At 46.1% G+C, this 26,630-nt stretch overlaps 1 protein-coding gene across 1 annotated transcript in view; it reads left to right on the forward strand.

Annotated features, from left to right (window-relative positions):
- The window catches only part of SIM1 (SIM bHLH transcription factor 1), a 243,426-nt gene that overhangs the window by 173,870 nt on the left and 42,926 nt on the right, over window positions 1-26,630 (forward strand). The window lies entirely within an intron of this gene.

The raw sequence follows: 26,630 nt of genomic DNA on the forward strand, positions 1-26,630 counted from the left end.
CATTGAGCATTAAAAAAAACTACTGTTAATAACCTATAAAATCCTTTCCAGCTTATTGATTTTCAAGAAGTTTTTTTTAAAATTTGAAAATGCATTGAAAATATTCATATCTTGAAGTTCCCACTCTCTTTGTACTCCATTAACAGTACAATATTGAAACTTAAATAGTGCTGCCTGGGATGCCACTGAGCAGGCCTTCTCCAGGCAATTTACGTACGTGCTTTCGAAGCTGGAAAATGTAGCAGGTGAAGGGGTGTAGGGGTCACATGTCTGGGAGTGGGCGAGTGGCAATGCCAACGTTTCTTGGCACTTTAGATAGTGTTGAAAACCCAGGAAGGATGGCACAACCCCACTGCTCGGCAGTACTATTCCTTTCTGAGACGTGCTATTTTGTTGATTTCAAAATTAAATGTCACCTCCTGTAGCTTTGACAAAATGTGCTCTCAGCGCTAGACCTAGCAATATCATGACTGCGGGTCAGTGTTGCTTCAAAATCTGTGCCTATTAAAAGATCCCTTTCCAGATTTCAACAGAAATTTTTTATAAAATATAAACGAAGGCCAGTGTAACTCCACCAGTGGGAAATGAGAGAGGTGCCCCTTGCACATGCCTTGCTTTCCCCTAAAGGATCACCTCCACTTCGTTCTTCTTTATGAATATGTATTTAAATTTTTTTTTCATAAGAAGGGCCTTAATACACGCCTACATACGCAAAAAATGGTTAGTGAAAGACTTGATTTAATCTCAGAGATTAGCATTTACTGTGGGCCAGGCCAGTCCATGATTTCTTTTTTTTTGCAAAGGGGGCCTGCACAGACAGGCACTAACCTTACGCAAATAAGACCCAGCCCTGCTCCAATAGGAATAGCCCAGCTCAAACTGCCAGTCCAAGTCCTGTCCGAGAATGAACAGAAGCAACCCCAGACAAGTTACAACCTTGTTGGCCAACCTCAGTGAGATGCAAGTTAGGAATTATTTAATATCGAGCGCAGAACCCACGTCTGACATACCTAGGACATTTTATATGAGAATGAAGGCCCAGGAAACTCTACCAGCACTAGCAGAATATGAGAGAGGATTCCAACACATTTAATTGCTTCAAATGGGTAATCTACACTTCTTTGTTTGTGATCATGCATTTTTATCATAAAGCACCTGCAATCATAGTTACCTAGTTTTGAAAATTGAATGATTATGGTAAAGTGGGATTCCCTAGAATCAGTGAGAGAGATATTTTATTTTGAACTTCATCAGACAACACTTATTGTAATCGATACATTCATTGCAGGGCATGGCTGTAAAACTGCAGAGAGGTTGCCACTGCTTTAGCATATTGACTCTACTTAGTAGAGAAGCACTTCTGGCAGGTACATATTTGGCAGCTGTTGTCTTCCATTGGGATGGCAAGATAATTCAATAAATCAGCAAATCTATTATTTTTTTTATTTACCAAAGGGCCTCTTTGCCACAGTGTGACCACTTCTGAGAGCTGTTACAGGGTGAGTCTAATCTTAGTCTGCCCAAGAAATTGTTTACTGAACTGTAGGCATCTTTGTTTGTCTTCAGTGTGTGTTAGAATGTGGTTAAGAACTTGGAGTACCGAGGAGGAGCCTAGCGCGCAACCAAGATGGCCGCGTAGGTGCGAGGCTCCCGAGGACCTCCGCGACCTCCTGAATTAATCCTGGCGATATCCTGTCCTTGTTGAGGGGACTGTGTTTGGGAACCCGAGCGGAGGCGCCACCCGTTTTTTGGGCTCGAATCGGACCCCGAACACCGGTGGGAGCGTCGATCGAAGGTTGCGGCCTTCTCCTCGCCGGCCCCCCGGATTGGAGTGGTGGGGCGATCCGGGGACAAAGTGAACAACAGCGGCGAGCGGGGCTGGGCGACTCGCGTACCCCGCACTTTCACTTTCGCTTTTGCGCCCTCCTTGCTTCAAGCGGGGTCGGGCTGCGGAGCGGGGTGCGGTGGTGTGGTCTTGTCCAAGTGCCCGGCTGACCCGCCGGCTGTGGGTCGCCCTGCGGATCGGTGGTCGCCCCCGCCCCCCCCGGAGCCCGTGAATTGGTATAGCGGCCTGTTTGGAGATCTTGGCACGACGGTGGAAGGGCCAGCATGTCCACCAAACAAGATGGCGACCGGGCGAAGATGAAGACAACCCGCCGTGGCACGGCGCACCAGGCCAATAGTATGGATCGCTACACGCTCCAAAAGGGTTCTCCGGAGACATCGCGGTCACCCCCGGTGGGCCCGACGGAGGCATCTGCCCATCCAGTGGATCTGACCCTCCGGGACGTCATGGGCGCCATCGCAGAGATGAAGGCCTCAGTGGACCAGCGTTTCGATACCTTGGCGCAAAAAATTGACTCGGTCCTGGTGGATGTGGGCCTGGTGAGGGCAGACTTGTCAAAAACAAACGACCGAGTCGACTCCCTGGCCCACACCACAACGAGCCTCACGACGGACGTGGTGGCCCTCCAGAAGGAGGTGCGCCGGCTTGGCCAGGTGAGCGCCCTGATGGACCGGCGACTGGAGGATTCCGAGGGTCGGGCCCGGAGGAATAATGTCCGTATTATTGGTGTGCCGGAGGGCCGAGAGGCGGAGGCGGCGGATCTCTTCGTGGAAGCATTGATCCTGACCCATCTCCAGCCCCGGGGGCTGAGTAAGCTTTTTGCGGTGGAGCGTGCCCACCGGGTCCCCGGGGGCCGCCCTAAGACCGGTGCCCCGCCGCGGCCTCTTATTGCCCGGATTTTTAATTTTCGGGACAGAGATGCCATCCTCCAGACCTCCAGGCAACAGGGACCAGTCAGGCTGGATAACATGGATGTACACTTCTACCCAGACTTTACTCCGGCGGTCCAGAAGCAGCGACAGAGCTTTCTTGGTATTAAACGTCGCCTAAGGGACCTAAACCTCAAGTACTCAATGCTCTTTCCGGCTAAGCTGAGGGTGGAGGTGGATGGCCGTACGCACTTCTTCGACCGGCCCGAGGCGGCTGGGGACTGGTTAGACACTTTGCCTGGAGATCGGGGCGGGGGGGGCGCGGCTGGCGGGGAGGGCCCGCCGGATCAGAATTGAGGGGTGACTGTATAGGCCTTGCTCGGGATGTTATTCCTTTACCACATATTGCTTTCGTATGTTCCCCTCCCATGGAGGTCGGGTGGGGTCTGCTGGGGGCTTCCCTCCTCCTCTGGGGGACTAGTTAGTACTTAGCTATGGGGCGACAGGCACACTGCACTTTGGGGGGGCTGTCTGGGCTCATGCAGGGGTGCAGGGAGGGGGGAGTTCTGTTGGGACCGGGGGGTGGGGGGGGTGTGTTGTTTGTTAGCACCGCAGGGCAAACCCGCAACTGTCTTGTTGTTCTTAAGATGCTCGGTGGGGGACGACCGATTGTTTCGACGTATGATGGGGGGTAGGGATTTGACTGTGTTGTCATGGAATGTTAACGGCCTGGGGGATAGGATTAAGCGTGGTGTGGTCCTGCAGTATTTAAAACGCATTTCACCGGATGTTGTCTTCCTGCAGGAGACGCACCTTATAGGTAACACCTTTCATGCAATGAATCGGCGGGGATATCGTTTGGCGGCCCACTCCGGCTTCACTTCGGGCTCGCGGGGGGTGGGTATTATGGTCAAGAACTCGCTCCCGTTTGAGATTGACGAGGTGCGCTATGATGAGAGGGGACGCTACACTGTTCTGGTGGGACGCATGGAGGGTAGAGTGTTTATCTTCATATCAGTCTATGTCCCGCCTGGGTTACAAGCCACTACATTTGCGGATCTAGGGCGCCTCCTTCTGGACCTTCCGAGTGGCCTGTTGGTGGTTGGAGGGGACTTTAATGCGGTTGCCTCTGGGTCTATGGATCGCCATCCCCCTAGGGACCTCCCCCGGGCGCAGGCGTGGCTGCCCGGCCTTTTAGACACGCTGGGCCTGGTAGATTGCTGGCGCCTGAAGCATCCTGTATTGCAACAGTACACTTTCCACTCGGGGGCCCATGGTAGCCTATCGCGGCTTGATTACATCCTTGTCCCGGCGGCCCATGCAGGGAGGGTGGGGGAGGTGCGCCATTTGGCACGGGGTATCTCAGACCACTCCCCATTGTTGTTGCATTTCGATGTCTTCCCGAGGGGGGATGGCAGGGTGGCCCCGATTAATGCATGGTATTTGCGCGACCCCACCATTCGTGCCGACCTGATCAAATCCTTACAGCGCTATTTCGATGAGAATGTGGGGTCGGTCCCGTCTGCCATCTCCCTGTGGGAGGCTTTCAAGGTGGTTCTTAGAGGGGAGGCCCTCTCCTTTATTTCCAATGCCCGGCGGCGCGAGCGGGAGGAGGTGACCCGGGTTGAGGCCGAGATTGCAGAACTGGAGGGTGACCTGGGGAGCGGGGTAACAGACGCCAAGTTGCATGTGTTGCATTTAAAGCAGGCGGCCTATCGGGCCCTTGTCACGGAGGCAGCCAGGGGCCTCAGTAGAGAGCAGCAGGGGCGATTGTATGATGTGGGTGACAAGGCTGGCAAATTGATTGCGTGGTTGGATAAGAGGGAGAGAGCGAGCCGCGTGGTGCCTTTGATTGAGAGCGTGGATGGCGTGTGTGTCACCGAGCCGGAAGCCATTGTCTCCTGCTTCGCGGATTACTTCCGCGAAGTTTACTCTCCGGTTTCTCCCTGCTCGGAGGAAGATTCCCATGCCTTGCTTCGGGACATCGCATTGCCCTCCCTTACGGTGGAGGATAGGGACTCGCTGGACGCCCCTCCCTCCTCGGACGAAATTGCCTCGGCTATTCGCTCGGTTGCATCCGGCAAGGCCATGGGCCCCAATGGTATTCCCATTGAGCTATACAAGCTACGCCCGGATGTGTTGGCGCCCCACCTGCGCGCGATGTTCCTTGCGGCCCACTCGCAGGGCTCCCTCCCGCTGGACCAGCGTCTGGCTACAATTGTGGTGATCCACAAGGAGGGGAAGCCCCGTGAACGAGTCACATCCTATAGGCCGATTTCGCTTTTGAACGCGGAGCCCAAAATCCTTGCCAAGGTGTTGGCCAACCGGTTGGTTGGAGTGGTGGGCGATTTGGTCCACCAAGACCAATCGGGCTTTATACCACACCGCAACACGGCGCTCAATCTGCGGCGCTTACACGGGGTGCTCGCGCGTGTCCCATTTTTGCGGGAGCCGGCCATCTTGGCGTCCTTGGACGCCACCATGGCGTTTGATACGCTTGAATGGCCATATATTTGGGCGATGCTGGCGAAGTTTGGGTTCGGCCCGGGTTTCGTCAGCTGGGTTAAATTGCTATATTCGGGCCCGTTGGCGCAGGTGGTGGTGAATGGGCGAGTATCGGCCCCATTCGCGCTGGGGCGGGGCACGCGACAGGGTTGTCCCCTGTCGCCTCTTCTGTTCGCCCTGGCCCTGGAGCCCCTGGCGGAGTGGCTGCGGTGGCACCCTTCTATCCGTGGCCTCCGCTGGACCCCCGAGCATGAGGACCGCGTGTCCCTCTATGCTGACGATATCCTTTTGTATCTCGCCTCCCCGCGCAAATCATTGATCGTCCTGGTTGATGTTTTGCGCTCCTTCGGTCGTAACTCAGGCCTGGTCATCAACTGGGCGAAATCCTGTGTCTATGTGCTTTCCGGGGAGGCTCCGGTCCTGCCACGGGACTGTCCGATCCAGATTGCCTCCCAGGGTTTCCGGTACCTGGGTATATATATTACTCTTGACCCGGAGGCCCGCTATGAGCGGAACTTGCTGCCCCCCCTCCAGCGTTTGAGGGAGGACGTGGTGCGCTGGCGGCGTCTGCCGCTCTCGCCGCTCGGCCGAGCGGCCTTATTTAAAATGATGTCCCTGCCGCGCTTCCTCTACGCCCTCCAGAATACCATGGACTTGGTCCCGGCACGTTACTTTCATGAGGTGGAGGGCCTCCAGCGGCGCCTGTTCTGGGACGGGAGGCCGCGTATTGCTCTGGCTAAACTGACGCTCCCGTGGTACGATGGAGGGGTCGCCCTTCCGGACATTAAACGGTATTACTGGGCCTCCCAACTAGCTGCAATTAATCATGGCCTTTACGGGCCCGCCCTGAATCCGGCATTTGAGATGGACAAGATGCTCCTACCCGGTGGCGATTACAATCGCGCGCTCTACTCTGGCGCGCCCGACTCCCGTCTGACGGGACCGACGCGTGTCATGGTGCGTGTCTGGCACGCGGCTAATGCAGCTATGGGGTGGAAGGACCGTTTGACCCGGGCGTCTCCGCTGTATGCATCTGAGAGGTTGGGCTCCCTGTGGACGTCGAAGGGCTTCGAGAAGTGGGACACGATCGGAATCAGCACGGTGGGAGATCTCTGGACGAGGGGGGGATTCAAAACTTTTGAGACGCTGCAGGCGGAGTTTCAGCTGCAGGGCAGTGAGTACTTTCGGTACCTACAGGTCCGCCATGCGCTGGGCTCCGTCTTCCCGGATGTTGCATCCATTCCGGAGTCTTCCCCCCTGGAGGACAGAGTGCTAGATGGCCATGTCCCGGACAGCACGATCTCCCTCATATACAAAAAATTGATTAACGATAGATCGTGCCTGCTGACTAGTCTCCGCGAGGCTTGGGTTGCCGATGGGCTGGAGCTGGACGACGAGGATTGGATTTCCGCGGTGGCCTCTCCGAAAGAGGTGGCCATCCCGGCTCGCCTTCGTTTCGTCCAGCTCAAGATCCTTCACCGGGTCTACGTGACGGGGCCAAGGCTTCTACGTATGGGTTTTGCCGGTGACGGAATGTGTAAGCGTGGCTGTGGCGCGTTGGCGACTTTCATGCATATACTGTGGGAGTGCCCGAAGGTGGAGCGATTCTGGCGTGGTGTGCATGGGGTTCTGCGAGTGGTTACGCGTGTCACGCTACTGCCTGAAGCGAGGAGATGCTTGCTGAATGTCTGGGAACCTAATGACTACTCGGTACCGCAGACGCGGTGGGTGACTCTGGGATACATGATAGCTAAGCGTGATATTGCTCAATTGTGGGGATCCCAGAGGCCCCCTGCGGTGTCGGCCTGGAAAGAGCATATGGATTGGTGTATGTTTCGTGAAAAGGTGGTGTATGTGGCGAGGGGTAAGCCTGGGGCGTGGATGAAACTCTGGGGCCCCTGGAACGCCTACCGCGGGGGTATTTGTGAGCCGCCGCTGCTACCGACTGCCTTGCCGGCTCCGTCTCCCTAGATGGCCCCCCTCCCTTGGCCGCGGGCGCGCGGTCCCCCAGTCCCTGATCTACTCCCGTCCCCCTCTTCAGAGTTTTGCTGCTGGTTTGGATCCCCCACTTGTGGAGCACGTGTTGTCACTTTGGATCGAGGGTTGCCTTGCGGTTGTGGTTTGTTTATGTTGTTTTGCTTTAAGAAAATGGAACCGTACTGTGGGCCTGGAGCCGTGAGGCCTGCACCATTGATTACTCCTGTTTTCCTACTTTGCACCGCTGTGAGACTTTTTGCTGTATGCATGTAATATGTTTTTGATGCTCTAGCGGCCGGCCGTGTGGTTGTAGGCCCATACCTGTAACTTTTATAAACTGTAATAAACGGTTTCAAAAAAAAAAAAAAAAAAAGAACTTGGAGTACCTTTGCTCATCATCTGTTCCCTCAGAATGATCAAGAGATGGCTGATGTTGTCATGCTGACTAACAGATTACTGGGTTGGTCTCTTTGGATGAGGGTGCGTTGCGACCCAAAATAGGTCTGAGCATCCAAAAAAAAGTGGCTCGCATTTGTATAGCACAATATCTTGTGAAAAAGAATCAGGTGGCTAATTTTTGGTATAAACGGTTTTTAAATCTCAAAGGGCCAACAACACCGGTCAAGTCTAGAAACACCATTAGTCCTCGGCTTCTTTGAAAACTAAATACTGATAGGCTCAACGCATAAAGTAGAAAGGTACTCATGAGAACCAATTGTGTCCTGGACTCAAATTATGCGAAAATCAGAAGCCTAATACAGAAGCAAAGGGGGAGATGTTAGGTTTGGGTCTCTAGGAGTAGAACCTATATTAACAAACTTGAGTTATAGAACTATCTATAAAAAATATGAATGGAAGACTGCACTTACTAGGTAACTTTCAAGCTGAAATGGGCTGGTCTAACAACCGGTGTTAGAAAGTAATCTTTTTTCTCATATATTGTTGTTGAGGAAACTTTAAAAAAACTTTTTATATGATTTATGACGTCTCATGTGATACGTTTAAGTGCATATACATTTGTGACACAGGACCTAAGCACTTAAATCTGTTGGTGGAGGGAAGAGGTGGAAGATCCACCCTAGATTTTGAGAAAATAATTGTTCCTTATCGGGTAGGAGAACTTAATCTTCCTCCAGCATCAGCAGTGTTTCTGAGAACCTGATTCTGTTGTGCTAAACAGGAGGCTTGAAATATCATTTTGCAACAAAGTATTTTAATATTTATGAAACTTTTGGGTGTTAGTGAATTTGACGAATCATAGATGCATTTACCTCCCTCTTTCAATGGCAATATACCCCTTGTTAGTTACCTGCTCCAGTCACAGTCCATTTCATGTTCCACTCTGAGTATATTCTCTGTACTGAAGTATTTCCTTTCCCAGTGTTTGAGTACCCTCAGTGAGGGTGTGTCCCCTGTTCTTTAACAGGCTCTTCTCTGTTCGAGTGTAGTCCATATCCTACTGTCTGAGTTGGTATATTTCTTGTTGAAATAAGGGGTGTTTTTTGTCTGACTATGCAAATCTCACTGTCTAATTGAATTCTCTAATATAGGGTCAGCATATTTCCTGGCTGTCAGGGTGTTTACTCTCCAGTGTATGAGTCTTCCTTACCAAGTGAATGTTTCCCTCCAATCCAAAGTACATTCCTCACTTTATCTGTTTTGGTTTATTCTCTGTTGTCAGTGAATTCACTCTCACATTGTGGCAGTGTTCCCTTTTCCAACGTACATATCTCCTTGTCACAGTTCCATCCTTCTGTCTGTAAATGGCAAATTCCCTTACTATGTATTTGTTGTTGAACGGCTCATTTATTCACTTTTCCAGTGCAGGAAACTTCCTGTTCCAGTGTATTCCTCTCTTTGTCTCAAATTGTGTACCTCATTTTTAACTCTTGATGTTTTCCCTCAGCTGGTGTTAATGCATTTGGGGACTCCGTCAGTCTGTTTTCCTTTTAGTGTCATTGTATTCCCTGAGTTTTTGCTTCTCCCTGTACATGAGTCAGACTGTTCGCTGGCCCAATGTGGATGTGGACACTGCCCTAATATACACATCTCTCTATTCCTGTGGACTCTGTGCCCTGTTATCAAGATAATCAGTCAGGTCTCCTCTCAGTGCATTTATTATTCCTTTGAAGTTGGTCAGTGCCAGTGTCATTCTCTTCGTTGTCACTGCCGAATTTTAGATGCTTCTCTTGTTCCAGAGCAGGAGTCTGCCTGTTCTGGTGCCAGTACATTTTGATTGGATGTATATCCTCTAACCTTGTGTCAGTATCGTTTCTGTTTTGGAATCACTGTACTCCCTGACTCAGTGTGTGAGTTTTTATGTCCACATGTGCATGTGATCAAACTTCCATTGTTCTGTGTTGCTTGTTCCATTGTATACATTGAACTGGTCCATTGTAGCAGCTTTTATGACACAATGTCAGTTTTTTCTCTGGCCATTTCTCAGTGTATTCCATGCCAAATGTTAGGTGTCACTGTATTCCATGCCCACGTATTTGAGTCTCATCTCCCACTGGTGGTTTCTGAATCAGGGCACAGTGTCTCCCCTCCTCCTAATTTTCAGCACCATTTTTTCATAAATGTGTCTCCGACAGACAGTAGCATATGAAATGTAATGATAAATGCCTGGCTGCATGAGCCTCGCTTCTACTAAAGGTGGGCCAACCAAACACTTCCTGAAGTTGCGGTGCGTAGAGTCCAGTCAGGAACGCTACAAGAATGTCGGGCTTACCGTTGTACAGCCCTTCCCTTTCACATCAGTGGTGGCGCAGGCCTGCAGGCAGTCGCCCAGCATATTGGGCATCCATGGGCGTTGCAGAGAGAAGCCCCACGTTTGGCTTCACGCCTCTCTTTCAAACTCCCAACAACGTTTCCCTTTTATCACAAATTGGGGTGGGATCAACAGGCTTCACTGACCCCACCCCACTCTGTGATAATATGGGCTAGGGTGGAGTTTAGAAAGGATTCCTGTCTGCATCATATTTTGCGTTGCCAGGCTCCTCCTCTTGTGAGAGGAGATGAATACTAGTGCGTGTGACGTCCGTAATTAAATGAGATACGCACGTGCCGTGGAGCTGAAATAGAACACTTACTGTCTGCTTGACGTCAGAGATCCCGGGCCGTAATGATACTTTGCTGCCGAAAAAACCGAATCAGAGTTCTGCGATGACTGACTAGATGTACCTGAAGCTCCTAGCCTGCACTAAGGGATGGAACATAAAATACACAGTTGGCCGTCTTCACGTTAGAGAAAGATAACAGTGTTTGCAGCAGTTGTCTCCAATTGTTGAAGTTAATCCCAAGGCAATGTTTCTGCTTGCTGTTCTGAATTATTGCCTCTGCGCTCTGTTACTTATTGCGCATACGTGTGCTACTCCTGGTTCTTCTTTTCTGTCGCTACGTTTTTCAATCTCCACATATAATGCACAGTAAAAAATTGGGTTTTCTTTTAATCAGGTCTGCGTACAAGACAGTCTGAAAAAGTGCTGAAAATGCTGACCATTGATCCTAAAGTTAGACTTTCAAGTGCCATGAAAGCAGAAAGAGGCTACCTTGTTAGCACCTCTTCACCAAGATAAAATAGAGCACATAATTTTGCTCCGTGGCGCCACTTAGGCAGAGGAGCATCGCCACACTGCTTTTCAGCAGTGTAAATAAAGGTTAAATAAAATTATAATAACTTCATGTTATCATTTTATTTTTTCCTGCTGCAGCAGCTTTGCGGGGTGGGACTGCTCTGCTCACAGAGCAGGGGAAGGAGTGGGGGCACTCTGTAAGTGTGCATGCAAATAGTCATGCACACTTTGCATTTTCTCCAGAACATGCTCGTCTCCCAGTCCCCGTCTGAGCGCTGAACCACTGTGCTCAGACTAATCACAACGCTGCATCGCAGCATTGTTATTGGCTTAGGGGAGTCTGGGAGCTTCTTGTTCCGGCCAGATGCAGAGAGACAACAGAGGAGAGTCGCTGCAAGGAGGTACATTTCTTTTTCTTTTTCTTTACCTCTGCCCCGCCACCTCTGATCCGTGCCAGCCGCCTATGCTTTTGTTGTGGCGGGAAGTTAATTACGCGTTTAATTTGTCTATGATAATGTGCTTGCATTCAGGAAATGAACCAATGCTGTAATAAGCGAAATGCTTTGAAAAACCAATTGCCTCCCCATGTGCAGCATGAGATACACAAGAATCTGCCTTCAATCAGCACAGTATTTCCAAAACATTTTGCCATTAGTATTTGTAAAATTGCTAACATCTCTTAAGTAGAGATGCAATGGTAGTTTCTCAGGGTTTAGAACTTGTATACCATGTAAAGGTTTATTTGCTGGGCATTTCATTGGGGTGAATATCAATGCAGTCACCTGTTCTGGATTATAATTCTTAATCCTCATGGTCACTGTAACCTTGATGAGAGCTTTTATCTCCTGTCCTCGTGTAAGCATCCGTGTTTGCTGTGAAATACCACTGTTCTTAAGATTCTCATGTGGTGTGACCCCTCAAGATTTGTCAACTGGCTGCCATGCCAACACTGAACACCCAAAATAGCAGACAAAGCCCCTATGTATTATCTGAGGCATCCCTGAGGAGAAACTCTTAGGCTTAGTATAGACAGCTAAGTGTTTATATAATACCCTCCATGATATGGCAGGATTATATAGCTCTCACAAAGTATATAGAGTAGGCAGTCCCAGGATCATGTCTTATAATTTCATACTGTACATGTTATGTTATGGAGATTTGGAGGACGCAGCTTGTCACCCATGAGAGTATCCAGGCGCTAGAGCAGGCGCGTAGTAGATCTGGAGGTCTGGATTGATGTTTATGTCTCACCACTTCCAAAGTTCACCAGCCACCACTGTCATCTCTATGTTGAAGTCGTTTTTTCCATGTATTACTGTATTCCCTGCCCCTATGTGGCTGTCTCTAGTGTATGAATTATACTATGCCATGTCATTGTATTCCATGCCCTTGTATTAGTGAATTTCCTTACCCCATTATACAGGCTTCCTTGCCGTTGGGTATTTGTTTCTCTTTACCTAAAGGGATCGGAAAAGCAACACTGAAAACAGTTATAAAATTGGAAATATACACGCTTCTGTGCCTTATGTATAAATGAATCAACGGTGCAGCCCCCAAATTCCTGCATGAAAAAAAGTACCCTGCAGCTGAACAAGCAACCTGCCCTCAGTTAAACCACATCTCCTAATCACCCCCAGAACCAGACGAAAAAAGATATAACTGAATATTCTTAATGGCAGCCCGCCTCTGCAACAACCTGCCCTGGCAAAACTGCCACTCCCTCTCACTGATGCAGTTCAAATTTAGGTATGTGCAAAATTTGCATAATTTACTTTTGCATAGTTTTGGAAATGTAGGGAAGATTACACTTAATTATGCCAGAGGCAAATCCATCATTTAGAGCTATATTTTAGCACAAAATGGGTCCTCGCTTTAATTAATTACTTGAGTCCGCATTTCATGCTAAAAAAAAGTGTGAAAAATACAAGTGTCATGAACAACAGCCGCTTGTGTTCTGAATGTTCACGCCCTATAATTTTGCAGTGAATTATGGCATAATTACGCAATATGTGGTAATGGCACAATTTTGAGAATTTCATCTAATAGACATAAGGCGACATTCCAGAAATTGAGTGAATTACTCCGGCTTAATTTAAATTTCGCCTGTGCCTGTTCATATTGAGACTTAAAACCTACTTGATCTGACTCCACAGTTCTATCATCTTTCCCTTTTACCCCTACCCTCCCACCACGAACACGGTCTAATGTGTATTGCTTGAATGTTGTACAATAAGCACATCTAATTATGCCTTACTGTATAATGGCTGAAATGCCTTGTAAAAGCGTGCCTAACATGGTCATGGTAACCATGATACACACTTTAGACCTCACATGGTGTATGCAAAGTGCTGTACAACTACTAAAACAATATAGTACAATGCAGTGAGTGCTCAGCTGTGTTACTGAATGTCACCGAATGACAGAGTTCTGAACATTGTAGGCTTTTTCGGACAGGCCTACTTATATGCCAGCTCCATTGCCTCATTGGCAAGAGCCTCATTTAATATAACCAATATCATCCAACTACATTCACTATGTGGAACGACTTGTCACCTCAGAGCCTAGAATCAACTTTGTATCTCATTTACAAAAAAGAAAATAAACATGTCTTGCTGTCTCAGTGGTGATGTACACCTTGTATCATATCAACAAGTGTACTCCATCATGGCATCTTTGAATTACCTGGTCCTATGTATGTGTCTTGTTATCCCACTGTGTATTCTTCCTGTCCCAGATGTCTGTGCCTCACTGTTCCAGTATATTTGTCTCCCTTTCCAGTTGTCAAAGTGTAACGTCTCCTTGGCCCAGTCTGACTGTATTCCCAGTTTGAATCCCAGTGTTGGTTTTTTCTTTTTAGAATTGTGCATGTTTTTCTTTATAGTTTATGTCTCCATGGGGAAAATATACCCTGGAAGGGGATTTATGCCAGCTCTTTTGCTATGTGTATTAAAGGGTGAGCCATTAATGACATTTGTAGAACAATCATCTCACCACATAACTGACCTAGTAACTGTGTGTAAATCAAAGTTTTAACATTTTGAATTGCCAAGGTTATTTAGCTAGATCAGTTAAGCATACTTATACTGTTACTCATTATGATTTAAATACGATCAGATCAGAGAAAGGTCAGGTTATTCACTTAATTTGAAACATACATTAAATTAATTCCTATGAAATAAACACAAGGAGGGGACAGAAGAGCAAAATAAATCATTGGAGTGACTAAGCCAGTGCTGTCGAGATCATGAATTGAAACGATGTTGTTAATATTGCATTGGTTTATTTTTTTAATTGTAAAACTTTCTGGAATGCATTTTGTTAGACCTGGAACCATTGGCGTGGGTCTCCTCTGCATTTTTGCCTTTGCCTCCTGTGTTTTTGTTGTGTGTTAGACTCCGTTTTGCTGGTCTAGATGATTTGGGCACTTTGCCACTGCTGTTCAATGCCAAAGTGCAAGTGCTCCCTTTGTAAATTGTTGTTATGGATTAGTGTTTCCATGATTGGCTGATTTGATTTACTAGTCAGTCCCTAGTACAGTGCACTGTGTGTGCCCAGGGCCTGTAAATCAAATGCTGCTAGTGGGTTGTAGCACTGATTGTGCCTCCAACATAAGCAGCGTGTAAATGTAACTCTGGCCTGCCATTGCAGAGCCTGTGTGCAGTCTAGTACTGCTGTGTGGACTTGGCAAGTGTACCCACTCGCCAGGCCCCAACCTTCCCTTTTCTTACATGTTAGTCACCCCTAAGGTAGGCCCAAGGTACCCCTGTGGGCAGGGTGCAGTGTATGTGAAAGGGAGGACATGCCCTGGTGTGTGTGGCATATCTTGATAGTGAATTACTGCCAATTTCTTTTTTCACTAGGCTACCTGTTCCCCTAGGATAGAAAGAGAGGTTTGTTTATAACATCTTGTAAACATTACTGCCCCTGGGAACAAGGTAGGAAAATAAAGTTTAGTATGCCCAAACCCAAAATGTTAAAATGCATCTTTTAGTGAGGGTGATTTTAACATTCTGTGTTTGAAAATACCACTTTTAGAAAGTAGGCATTTTCTTGCTTAGCCAACCGATGTGCCTCTGCTAGGTTTGTGTATTGAATGTCTGGCTTTTGGATGGCAAGGGCTGGGGAGGAGCAGCGGCTCCAGAGAGCCTGGTGAGTCAAGACTGGGCTGAATAGACCTGGGCTGCATTTAGAGTAGGGGAAGGAGATTTCCTTTCACATGAATGGGCCTGGTCTGCCAAGGACAATGCTGTCTCCACCTCCTGCCAGTAAGCTGCCCCAGAGAGGACTGAACTGGTTTTTACCAAGCACAGGGTTTCTCTGCCACCAGAGAACAAAGGATTTTGTAGTATAAATATTGGGGCCTAGACCCCAGAACTTTAGATCGGGGAATCAAGAGGGACCTTTGCCAAGGAGAAGAGCCGGAGAAGCTGAGGAGCATTACTGCCCCAGTGCTGTTTGCTGTCTGGGGTTGGCCTGCAGTGGCTACTTGCTGCCAAGGAAAGGAGAAACGAACTTTGCTGTTTGCTGTGTCTCCTGCTTGAAGAAGATCCCCAAGGGCTTGAAACTGAGCTTGCCTTCTGTTCTAAAGTCTCAGGCACACAAAGACTTCACCACCAGCTCCCCTTAACTGCCTTGCTGGGAGTTCTGACCTGCAAAGAGGTGCCTGCTATTGTTTTGGACCTCTAGAGACTGTTTTCTGCTGAAAGCTGGGTAATCAACGCAACACCAAAAAGCGTGATGCATCCGTACCTGTTTCTGACGCATCGCTGAAGAAACCGTCGCAGCGCCTGCCGCTGCTCAAGAAATCGCCGCACGCCGCATCGAGTGCAACGATCTCTGAAGTCTGAGATCACTGCATCGATTCCGATGCAAGCCCTGTTGTGCGGCTGCAAGAATCAACGCATCGTCCCGGATCGTTGCATCGCAGCGCCAAGTCTGTTGGACCGTTGGGGGACACAGTAAGAAACCGACGCATTATCTCCCACGCAGTACGAAACCGACACATCACCTCCTCTCCGGTAAGGAACCGATGCATCACCTCACATGCGTAGCAGTAAGGAACCAACGCATCACCCCCCCCGGAACAAGGAACCGACGCATCACCTTCCCTGAGTGTAAGGAACCGACGCATCATCTTTCCTGCGGCCCATTTTGTTTGTTTGCGTGACGCATCCAAGGTACTTTGTGTGAAAAGTGTTGCATCTGCAATTTGCTTTGAACTGGACTATTTCTTCCATCTGAAAGTCATATTTTATTACTCTATTGTGGATTTTTGTTGTTTGGTCTTGTTTTGGTTTAGATAAAGATTACTTATTTTTCAAAACTGTTGTGGTGTCCATTCGTAGTGTTTACACTGTATTACTGTATGTGTTCACAACTGCTTTACACACTGCCTCTAAGATAAGCCAGTCTGCTTGTGCTAAGCTACCAAGGGGGTGAGCAGGGGTTATTTTAGAAGTGTATCCCCCTTACCCTGAAAAGAAGCAAGGGTCCCTATTTGGACGAAGGTACCTACCTCTGCCAACTAGAGACCCCCATTTCTAACACATTTGAATTGTTTACTGTGTATTGATACACCAGCAAGAAAAAATATAGATGCACTCTAAAAAGGTATATCTGTGGTGAATAGTAGCAAAATGTAAATGTGCTTCTTTCACTCTGTCTCTTTCCTTTTCTATTTCTCTCCCTCGCTATCTGTCACTCACTCGCCTCGTTCTGACTACCCACCCCATTCTCTCTTTTGGTCTCCATCTCACTCTCTTCATGACACTGCCTCTCTGCTTTCTCCCACTCTTATTTGTCTTTCTCTTTTTTCCTGACTCATCTCCCCTGTTTCTCTGTGTCTCTAACTTTGTCGCTCTCTTTCTCTCTATTTTTCTTTCAATTTGACCTTGTGTCTTAGCTGAACAGATAATGCACAGCTGGGGATCATGGGGGGTAGCCATGGCCATGTCTGGCCCAAAATTGCATACCTTACTTCTGCCATTTGACTTGTAAACCTGGGAATGCGTCAAAAGCGTATTTTTTCCTCTATGTGTGCTGCATTCTGCAGCACACATAGAAGGGGGAAAACGCCTCCATTGATTGGTTTTGTGCAGAAAAGTGTCCCTTTTCCCCAAAAATAATCATTCCTACAACACAGACACCCTTGCATCGTGGTGCAAGCGTGCCTTCAATGGCGCTAGGCAGCCAGTTGTGCTCCAGTGCAAAGGATAGGACAGGGATGCATCATATTGCTGTAAATACAGCTCATCCATTCACTTTCCTAATGATGCATGCGGTTCAGCAAGCTGGCTTGCGGTGCTACGTTGTGTCTAGTTCTTGTAAATATGCCCCTTGATTACTAGGTGTATTATTACCCAACTCAATCTGAATGAATGGAATCTACGTAAGCTCTACCAAGATTTAAACCCTCAATCTATATGGCTGTAAATAGGCACTCAGCTCAGGTCACCTACTTCCAACGTGGGCACCTGTTTTAGAGACTGGCTGAATGCACAAGCAGCGTTTCCTTGCCAATTGCAGTGTAATTCGGTTAGTTTTTGAGAACTGGATGTGACCCACATGTAAACAATCCCTCACCTTCTTCCTTGTGGCGTTCTGCGCTGTCCTGATAGTGTAGCAAGTGACTTGTAGTCACTCGGACGAAAGAAACCTGGTTTTGTATGTGAATGATTAAAAAAATATCTCCTGACCCACACCAACTGAAGCAAAAGTAATCGGCCATTTTGTTTCGAAACTACAGCACTCAAGCAGAATACTCTTCCAATCTTCTGTTTCTGTACACAATAACATCGAGAGGCTTGTGTTACTTAAGCAAATATTTTATTTTGTTTGACAAACTGCAGATTGATTTTAGCAGTTTAAATAAAGTGCTCTAATGCATACTTAGTGAAACATAAATATACACAGGGTTTAGATAGATTAGGAATAAATGAATCCAATTAAAGATCAAGCATCTGGAATGCGATATATCATAAGCATAAAGGAAATGTTTGAACAGGAGTAGTAAATAAATCATTTATGATTAACTCCCCGGCAAGGATTAAGTAGCTATTAATGTTGTGAGTACACCCAACAGTGTTCAAAGTTATAAGGGCAGACCACATTGAGATTTCACGTGAAAAATCATTTTTCATATTTTCGTGTTGTTTTAATAATTTTAATTTCACTTAATGTTTTCTTACATAGAGTTATACCAGAAATACTACACGCATTGGAACAATATTTTTATGAATAATATTTAGGCCACAATGTTTATGCCAGACGATGTTTTTGTTATGGATAGTGTGACATTTAACTTCACTTCTCAGACTCTCACCTGAGAAAGCATATTTACTACCCCTTAACTAAACGTATGATTGCAGAAAGTCCAGATGCCTGGCAGATGTTCTGCAGATTAAGGCTGCATCTTGGGCATTACATTTGCACAGATCTCAATTATGTAAAAAAGGGGCTATTATTTATGCATACAGCTTTTTACGCAAGTAGAGTTCACTTAGGTGCACAACAGATTTGGTGAATATGTCGACAGGCGAGAACAACAGCAGAAATGTCAGCCCTAACCACAACCTTGAGGGCGGAGGGAGGGAGGAACATCATGGGTTGTCCTTGATCTAGCCAGATGTCTCAGTTATCTGACTCTAAGTCAGTTATCTGACACTAAATAGATGCTTCCAAACTCCCTAGGAGTAGTGGCTGCGCAGGGTCAATCCTTGCCTAGTTCTGGTGGGCTGGTGAAAAACTGAGGACCACTAAGAGGTGGACACATTCAAAATCTGTCACTCAAGCCAAACTTTGCAGAACACCTCTTCTCAGGCTTCTCCATACTTGAAGGAAGGGGTCAGGCATCAAATGTGCTGAGCTTCCCGAGCAGTGGTTCTTCTGCTTCCAAACAGGTCCCAGAGCAGAATACCATGGAGGGAATAGGTCCCGTTACACCGCATACCTTTAGAACGCATGTCATTACAACGCGGTCATTACAACGACCGTCTTGTTACATCACAGACCATTAGAACGCAAGTCATTACAACGACTTGCTGTAGGGGGGGCGCTGGATGTTGGAATAGTATAATTTACTGTTCCAACTACAGTCTGTGCAACAGTAGGGAAGGTGTTGGTTTTAAAATCCAACACCTTCTGCCCCCTACAGCAAGTCGTTGTGACGGTTTGTGTTGTAATGGCAGGCGACGTAACAACGCAGTAGTTGTAATGACCACTTTGTAATGGCATGCGATGTGTAAACATCGTGGCGGTCACAGGGGTGTAAATTTAGCAAAATCCAAACTACTTCTCAACTGTAAAAGGTTTTTACCGGGCGGATCTGGAGGAAGAGCCAGGTACTCTCAGACTGCAAAACTGGTTCTGGTTAGTCCTTAATTATGCAGCAGAGCTTTAACTTTGCTGAATTTTACTGTGAGTTTCCCTGTCTCCTCACAAAGGGTACAGAAAGCGGAACCTTAATCGTGTGCTGCAGCCACTGAGTTTTTGTGGAAGACAGCATTCGCATGTGTACCAGGAATGTAACACATAAGCAGAACACACATCATACACATGCCACATTCCATGATCCATGACATTCATGCAGGAAAAAGTGAAGGATCTCAGTAATGAGGAAATAAATTAATTTTTCACAAGTGAACAGGGAAAAAGAGATGTACTCCGTTTCTGTGAGTTTAGCTGCCCGCAACCATCAGTCTCTCTATAGACAGGGTAGATGGCAGCATTTCCCACCACTGTGGGCGATGGCACATTTTGGATTTGCGCTCAAATACGCAGAGCCATTTTTCTGCTGCTTAAGCAGCAAAATAATGGGGGACCTGCAGTGGACTTGTAGCTCATCAGATTCACTGAGGAAATAAAAACTTTACAGGCAATGTGAACTAGCACAATATTAGCTTTCTTACTGATATTTACAGGACACTCCTATGCTCACCACTTACGTTAATTATGTGTAAATATTAAACTCGGGAAAGATTCAGTGTGAGAGATTTAATATGAAGTCTTCTGTTTGTCTGTAGATTAGAGACCAGGCAGTGACGGCTGGTCAAAGCTTTGAAAAAACCTCCCTTTGAACCTGAACTCTATCTAGTATCAGTTTTTAAAACACTTTATTATGCATTCTTTTGATTTTTAAGTAAAATTATTACCTTCCTTAGTCGTCCTTCAACAAGGAGCCTCGAATAACAAACAGCCTTTGCTTTTACTCAGCGTTTCATACTATAGATTATGCCGTTCTGTAATGAGGTGAATATCAGGTGGGATTTTTAGCCAGTGGTACTCATTGTATCAATCCAGAAATGATGAAAGGTTGAGGCAGCACATCAGTGATCCAAACCTGTGATCTTCACACAGAAGTACTATTATTCAGAATCTCATTTTCAGTCCAGTGGCAACAAGGGCACATTTAATGCCAATTATTGCACTACATTTTCGGATGTATGCATCTCCAAGGTTTGGAGTTGCCGAATTGGTGTGACATTAGTTCAGTTCATTTAAACAATACATCTCCCACGAGAAGGAAACATAAAAGACAGAAGACAGACCCTCAATCCACCTGTACACAAGAAAATGTACTCTAGCAGTTGGTACAAACGGGGAAGGGGGTGGCTGAAATATCTGTAAAAGAGAGCTGCAGAATCACAGAGTTGTGAGCACACTTCAGCTTTGTTTAACAAAGTACATTTATTACTATCCGCGTAAACTCGTAATCAAGTAACTAAAGCAGTGCTTGCTAGGAGTAAGCATGACCATTAAGCTATATGAAACATAAGAAAGATGAAGTGTGTCTGTGAGGAAGTAAGCATCTCTTGCCTTCACATCTTGTTTGATTTTCCTTGGCTTGAATGAAGGACTCCAAAGTCATCGTCGGTGATTATTACTTAATATGTACGTGTGTGCATCACAGTTTTCTGAACTATGTGCCGTTGTGAACTGCCATGGATTACATCTAATTTCCAGACACGTTTGTGTTCACGGTCTTTGCTGTTTGCATTAAATATGCTGTGGTTATTTTAAAATAAATACTAGGGGCACGATGCACAGAACTAACTTTAGACAAAATCCTAAACTTACTACCATTTTGGTATTCACAGAAGGCACTTACTCATTTTGGTATTCACAGAAGTTAGGAGTCCTAACTTTAGGACTCCTAAATGCCTTCTGTGAATACCGAAAGTCTTAAAGTTAGGATTTTTCTCAGTTTAGGAGTAGTAAGGTTAGGACTTTAGGACTCCTAAATGCCTTCTGTGAATACCGAAAGTCTTAAAGTTAGGATTTTTCTCAGTTTAGGAGTAGTAAAGTTAGGACACCTAAACTGCGAAAATCCTAACTTTAAGACTTTTGGTATTCGCAGAAGGCATTTAGGAGTCCTAAAGTTAGGAGTCCTAACTTTACTACTCCTAAACTGAGAAAAATCCTAACATTAGGACTTTCTGTATTCGCAGAAGGCATTTAGGAATCCTAAAGTTAGGAGTCCTAGCTTTACTACTCCTAAAGTGAGAAAAACCCTAATTTTAAGACTTTCGGTGTTCACAGAAGGCATTTAGGAGTCCTAAAGTTAGGAGTCCTAACTTTACTACTCCTAAACTGAGAAAAATCCTAACTTTAAGACTTTCGGAATTCACAGAAGGCAGTTAGGAGTCCTAAAGTTAGGACTCCTAACTTCTGTGAATACCGAAATGAGTAAGTGCCTTCTGTGAATACCAAAATGGTAGTAAGTTTAGGATTTTGTCTTAAGTTAGTTCTGTGAATCGGGCCCTACTTAATCAATTTATAAATACCAAACAGTTTGGACACCCAGGCTGTGTGCTGTATGTTAAGTTATGTTAGCCATAAGTATGTGGCTTTATACCACCCTAGTGACACTTTAAAGTTCTAAGAGCAAGAGAGGTCGAAAAGAGGCATTAGGAGGGCACAAAGTACGGGGCACGATAGAGGTGTAGCGGGGTTTCTTTTATTTTTGATTTTGATGTCCACGGAGACACTTCAGCTTGTCTCAGTGATTGCTCAGGTCGGACAGAAAACCTATGAGTAGACTTCTGGAGCAATCACATGAAGGTACTGGAAACTAACAACCACAGCGTATAGCACAGTGTGCCCTGACCGAGCGGGGCATGTGCACTGAGAAGCAGGGTCAGTTTATTCCCACTGTTGTGGTGTGTTGGGAAAACGAAAATTGTTTTACTTCACATCAGGAGTGGGGTGTATATTAATCATCCTCATTAATACACCTGATACTAGAGAGACATGGAACTATGAAGCAGGAGTTCTACGGTGAGACTCCGATGTCTTTATCCATTGAGTTGTGGGTGAACCCATTGAGCAGCTTAGGACCAAAAGTGCGGGGTAAAAATAACCAATAGCGCCATTTTCTAAAGTCAAGGGGTTGCATACACGATATCAGATAACAATTATTATCACTGGTAATTCAGCAGGAAACCACATAACGTGACCTTTAATCACTGGTGTAATTAATACAAAATAATGGAACTACCCTGCAAAGTTTGGTGACGGGCCTATGATATTTCCTGTAATATTGGTGTAACTAATTGTATACTAGTCACAGATATACAAATGCCTTTGGCTGAGTAGGGCTTTCCCTGAATCTTGTAAAGTTCCACAATCTGTGGGGCTGCAGGTGCTCACATTAATCGCTTGCCTTTGAACCCCGTTGATTGTTCATCAACCTTGTTTTAAACAATAATGTTGGAAACAAAAGGCTGCAACATTGACTGTGACTGAAAGCATGCACAAAAAGGGTACATGTATTCATACCTTAAGAAGATACCTAGTCTGTTATTTGACATGATCGACAAAGAAATTGACGTGGATTGCAAGCAGTAATATATATTGGGTTGCAGTTGGTAGCCCTAGCAGCCCCAACGACGTCGCTGAAAACACAGTAGGATTTAATAAAGAGTGGTTCAATTAGAAGGGGTTATATCATGCTTGGGGGAAGAGGAAAAAGCCTCTTTAGTTGTAGTGAGTGGAAATTATGTCCAATTGATGGATGTGGTGACAATATAATACATCACATGCTGTCTTTTTAGCAAAATTATCTGTTTTTCCCTTTGGTCACATAACGTAGAAATTTTGTTTTCTGCTGATATTTACATTTGTAGGCCGACCGGTGTAGGCCTAAGGCCATTATGCAGTCTTCGGTCCATGCCATAGGTGTGACCTTCCGGTGCACAACTTATTCTATGGTTTATACTTCTTGGTCAATTGAAGGATTTTTGTTAATGGAAATGATTTCAGCCTGTTGAAGGACAGCATTTCGGATGCTACTTACTGTCTTCTGTTTTCAAGAGTTATATTGACTTCTTGATGCTCCATGATGCTAAAAGATCCCGTTCGCCGGGTGGCAGTGTATCTCGCTTGAGAGTTGTGGGTGCTTCTGGTGTCTGGAGAAGCGCATGGATGCATGCATTTCATTCTATTCGTTGTTTTAGCATAGCATCCTTTTTTTAAAATTCCTTTGAACTTTGCTGCATGGCTAATGTTAAAGTAATTGTTCATTAGACATATTAAAAATAAGCATAACTTATTTTTAAATATTGCTTCATACCACAGATTTGCCGTAGCTAGGAACTGTAAATGACAGATGTTACTATTATCCTGTTTAATCAGTTATCTCACATTGGAGATTGGTGGGCCGAGTTACATTGCAAGAATTTGAACTCATGACCTACAACAGGTCATAGCAGATGACATTACCAAGTGCTTAATTCACTGAGCCATCACATCTTGTAAATAGAACCATTCTAGAAAATGTCCTGTGGCTGGAGTTTTCAGACCAATGTTGATAGTGCAATGCTGGAATCGTTCTAGTGGCCTTTGCTGGAAGGTGATTAAACCCTGTATCCAAATTGTACTCTTGCCCCGACAGTCTAAAATGTACCAGGTAGCATGTTTAGCAATTTATGTGTCTCTAATTTGGGGGATGATGTTAATGGTGATAGCCTGTTCAGATCAGCAGTTTCGCGGATTGAAGGTTCCTTGTCAAAGCAGTTCATACCACACTCTTTCTTTAACACAAAAAGGGGTGTTATTGCTCCCACGTCCAGGTTCGGGCATTCCTTGTGAGGATGGATACATGCACAGAAGCAGGAGGGTATTTAAAGGGATTCCATGGTGTTAGGCTGTGCTGGGTTGCTGAGCACAATAAAAAGGTTAAAGACGTTATGATGCTGGCAAGGTGGGGTGATGAAATATCTTGTTGGCAAGAAATGGATGTTTGATATTTGCTTTGCTCTGTGTAGGTTAACATCCTACTTTATAGAAGTATGATTAAATGGGGGGGAATGTGGTAGATTTTGGAAAAGCGGATGACTTTATCCATGGGGTGAAGAAGAAATACTGCAGGGCGCTTCCGAGGCAGCAGTTGCACTAGTTGAGCTGTCAAAGATGAGTACACTGATTAGGGTTTTGGGTGAGTGGAATTGAAGGTGTAGCTATATCTCACGGATGTTAACCCCTTCAGTGCCCCGCCCTTTCCCCGCCCTGTGCCGGGCGTTGCATTAGCGGGCGGGGTTCATGACGAGATAGTCTCGTCATGGGCACAGCGCAACCGCGCTCCATGACGAGACCATCTCGTCATGGGCACTGAAGGAGTTAAACAGTTTAAAGTGTTCAGGACGATGTGGTGGTAGTGATGAAGGCTGGTGTTCAATATCAGCTCCTAGGTTCCTGACTGAGGGAGTGAGAATAAGAATAGACCTGAGGGGATGGGGATGAGGAGGTGGTAACAAAGGGTAGTAGCGGTGCAGGCGCCATTTGGGAAGGAAAGTCGATGATGTTTTGCTTCTTCAGAGTTATGCATGAGCTGTTTGAGGGCCATCCTGTGGCAAATTACTATGAGGTAGAGATACCAGAGGAAGCAAAGGTGACAAGACGTTTAGGGTATTCAACTGCATTAGAGGTCATGGAGATGTCTAAAAAGTGAAACCCGAGAACCTGAGGGCAGATTTGGTAAAGTGTTGCTGAGCGATTCCTAACTGAAAGTGGTCTACTAGACTGTTAAGTGTGTGTGAGTAGTAGAATGTTGCATTATTTTGGAGGAGAGGGCAGAAGAGTGATTGGGTGATATTTGGAGGTGGTGCAGGACTCAAGTGTATTTTTGTAATATTTTTGCAATATTGTTTTGAAGCAGCATGAATAGAGGGCATGGAGGTTTATGATATAAGTGGGAAATGTAAAAAGAGGTACAATATGTGCAGAAGGTTTTAAAGATATGAAGTGCTCTACTGGAGATGTTTGGGGGAATGGTAATGAGGACAGGTGTGTGTGAAGTAGTTGGTAAAGGCATGTAGGAATTAGGGGAAAGTGTTAGGAGTGTGGTTAGGGTGTAATGGAGAGGGAACTGCCTGACCGTCATTCAACATGGGGCTAAATGAGACTGAGGGGTTCTGGACAATCACTATGGGAGGGTGTAGATGTATGAGATGCTGTTTTAAAAGTAAACAGGTTTGTTTAGTCTAGGACCGCATGAGTGATATCTGGGAGTTATTGTAACCTGTTAGTCCATCTGAACTTTGGGTTTATGTTTATGTTGTAGCCGTGAATTGTAGTTGAAGTTTTGACAATTCTAACTGGGCAGTAATGTAGGATGTGTTGTGAATGGATCTGATGTTCACCAGACAGGAGGGGAGCGGGTGGTGTTTCAGGATGTAGAAGGGGTGTTTGGTGGTAAAATGACAGGGATTTGGACGTGGCTAAGAATGGGTGATCCATGTGTTTACCCAGGGGAAGAGGGAAGGATGAGGAATTGGGCTATGGAACTATTGCGACAGGATGAGAAAGGGGTGGTAAATGAAGGAAGAGTGTTGAGTGGTCATTGTGCTACTCTGGGGCTCAGCAAGCAGCTCATGGGTTTGTGCGAGAATGAAGAGCCAGCAGTCAACTCAGGGGCATTTGGGTGACTCAAAATCCAGTGAGGGACTTGGGGCATTGGTGGACTAAGTGAGGGGGGCCGATGGTGGCTGAGGGGGCATGCAAGTGACTTCTGGGTCATATGACAACCTATCAGCTATTTGGTGGTGTTTGCAACAAGTAGCTCAGTTCATGGTACAAGTAGGTGACTAAGGAGTACAGCTGATGAAATTATGTAGACCAGTGGGTGATTAAGGGGCTAGTTGGATACACAAGGGCCAGTGTACCACCTGTGCAAGTATGAGACTCAGAATGCCAGTTAGTAATTCATTGGGATATTTGATTATTCAGAAGGCCAATGAGTGATTCACATGTTAGTGACAACACATACGGCTAGTGGGTAAATCTCAGGATTAGTGGCAATACAGAGTAAAAGTGATGGGACTGGGGAAGGGGTGTGGACACGAGGTTTGTGTCTAGAGGCAGGACAAAACCAACCTAATTGCCCAATACCAACATGCTTTGTCCTGTTTGCACACTGTGCCTCTAGGATGCACGTCCTAAAGATAAATACAGGCATTACTAGAGGCCACGCAGTAATATCAAGCAGCTCTTGTCTTGTTGTTCATATGAGCGGGATCTGTAGGAGATGAGTCGGTAGGGCAGACCAAGATGGTAAATGTGTAGTACTCTGGCTGTACAAAACCCAAGCCAAGAATACCACTGCAATACATATGCAGTCTGTGCAGGCTCAATTTTTGTCTTGGTGGTCCTCAGTTTGTGGAAGATGTTAAAGACTGAAACACTGTTTTGCCTCTTGCCAGGTCAGTGAGTGGCTGGTGCAGCTGTTGGGCTTGAACAGAGGTATTGCTGTTGACTGGGCATGGCATGTCAATAATCTCTCCTCTTGTGGTTGCTGAGTGGGGCCTGCTGGAGTCTGATAGTTAGCCAGACTGAGATGGCGGCGTTTATTTGATAAAGATGCAT

The sequence above is a fragment of the Triturus cristatus genome, chromosome 6 (genome assembly GCF_964204655.1).
Source record: "Triturus cristatus chromosome 6, aTriCri1.1, whole genome shotgun sequence".
NCBI classification, from domain to species: domain Eukaryota; kingdom Metazoa; phylum Chordata; class Amphibia; order Caudata; family Salamandridae; genus Triturus; species Triturus cristatus.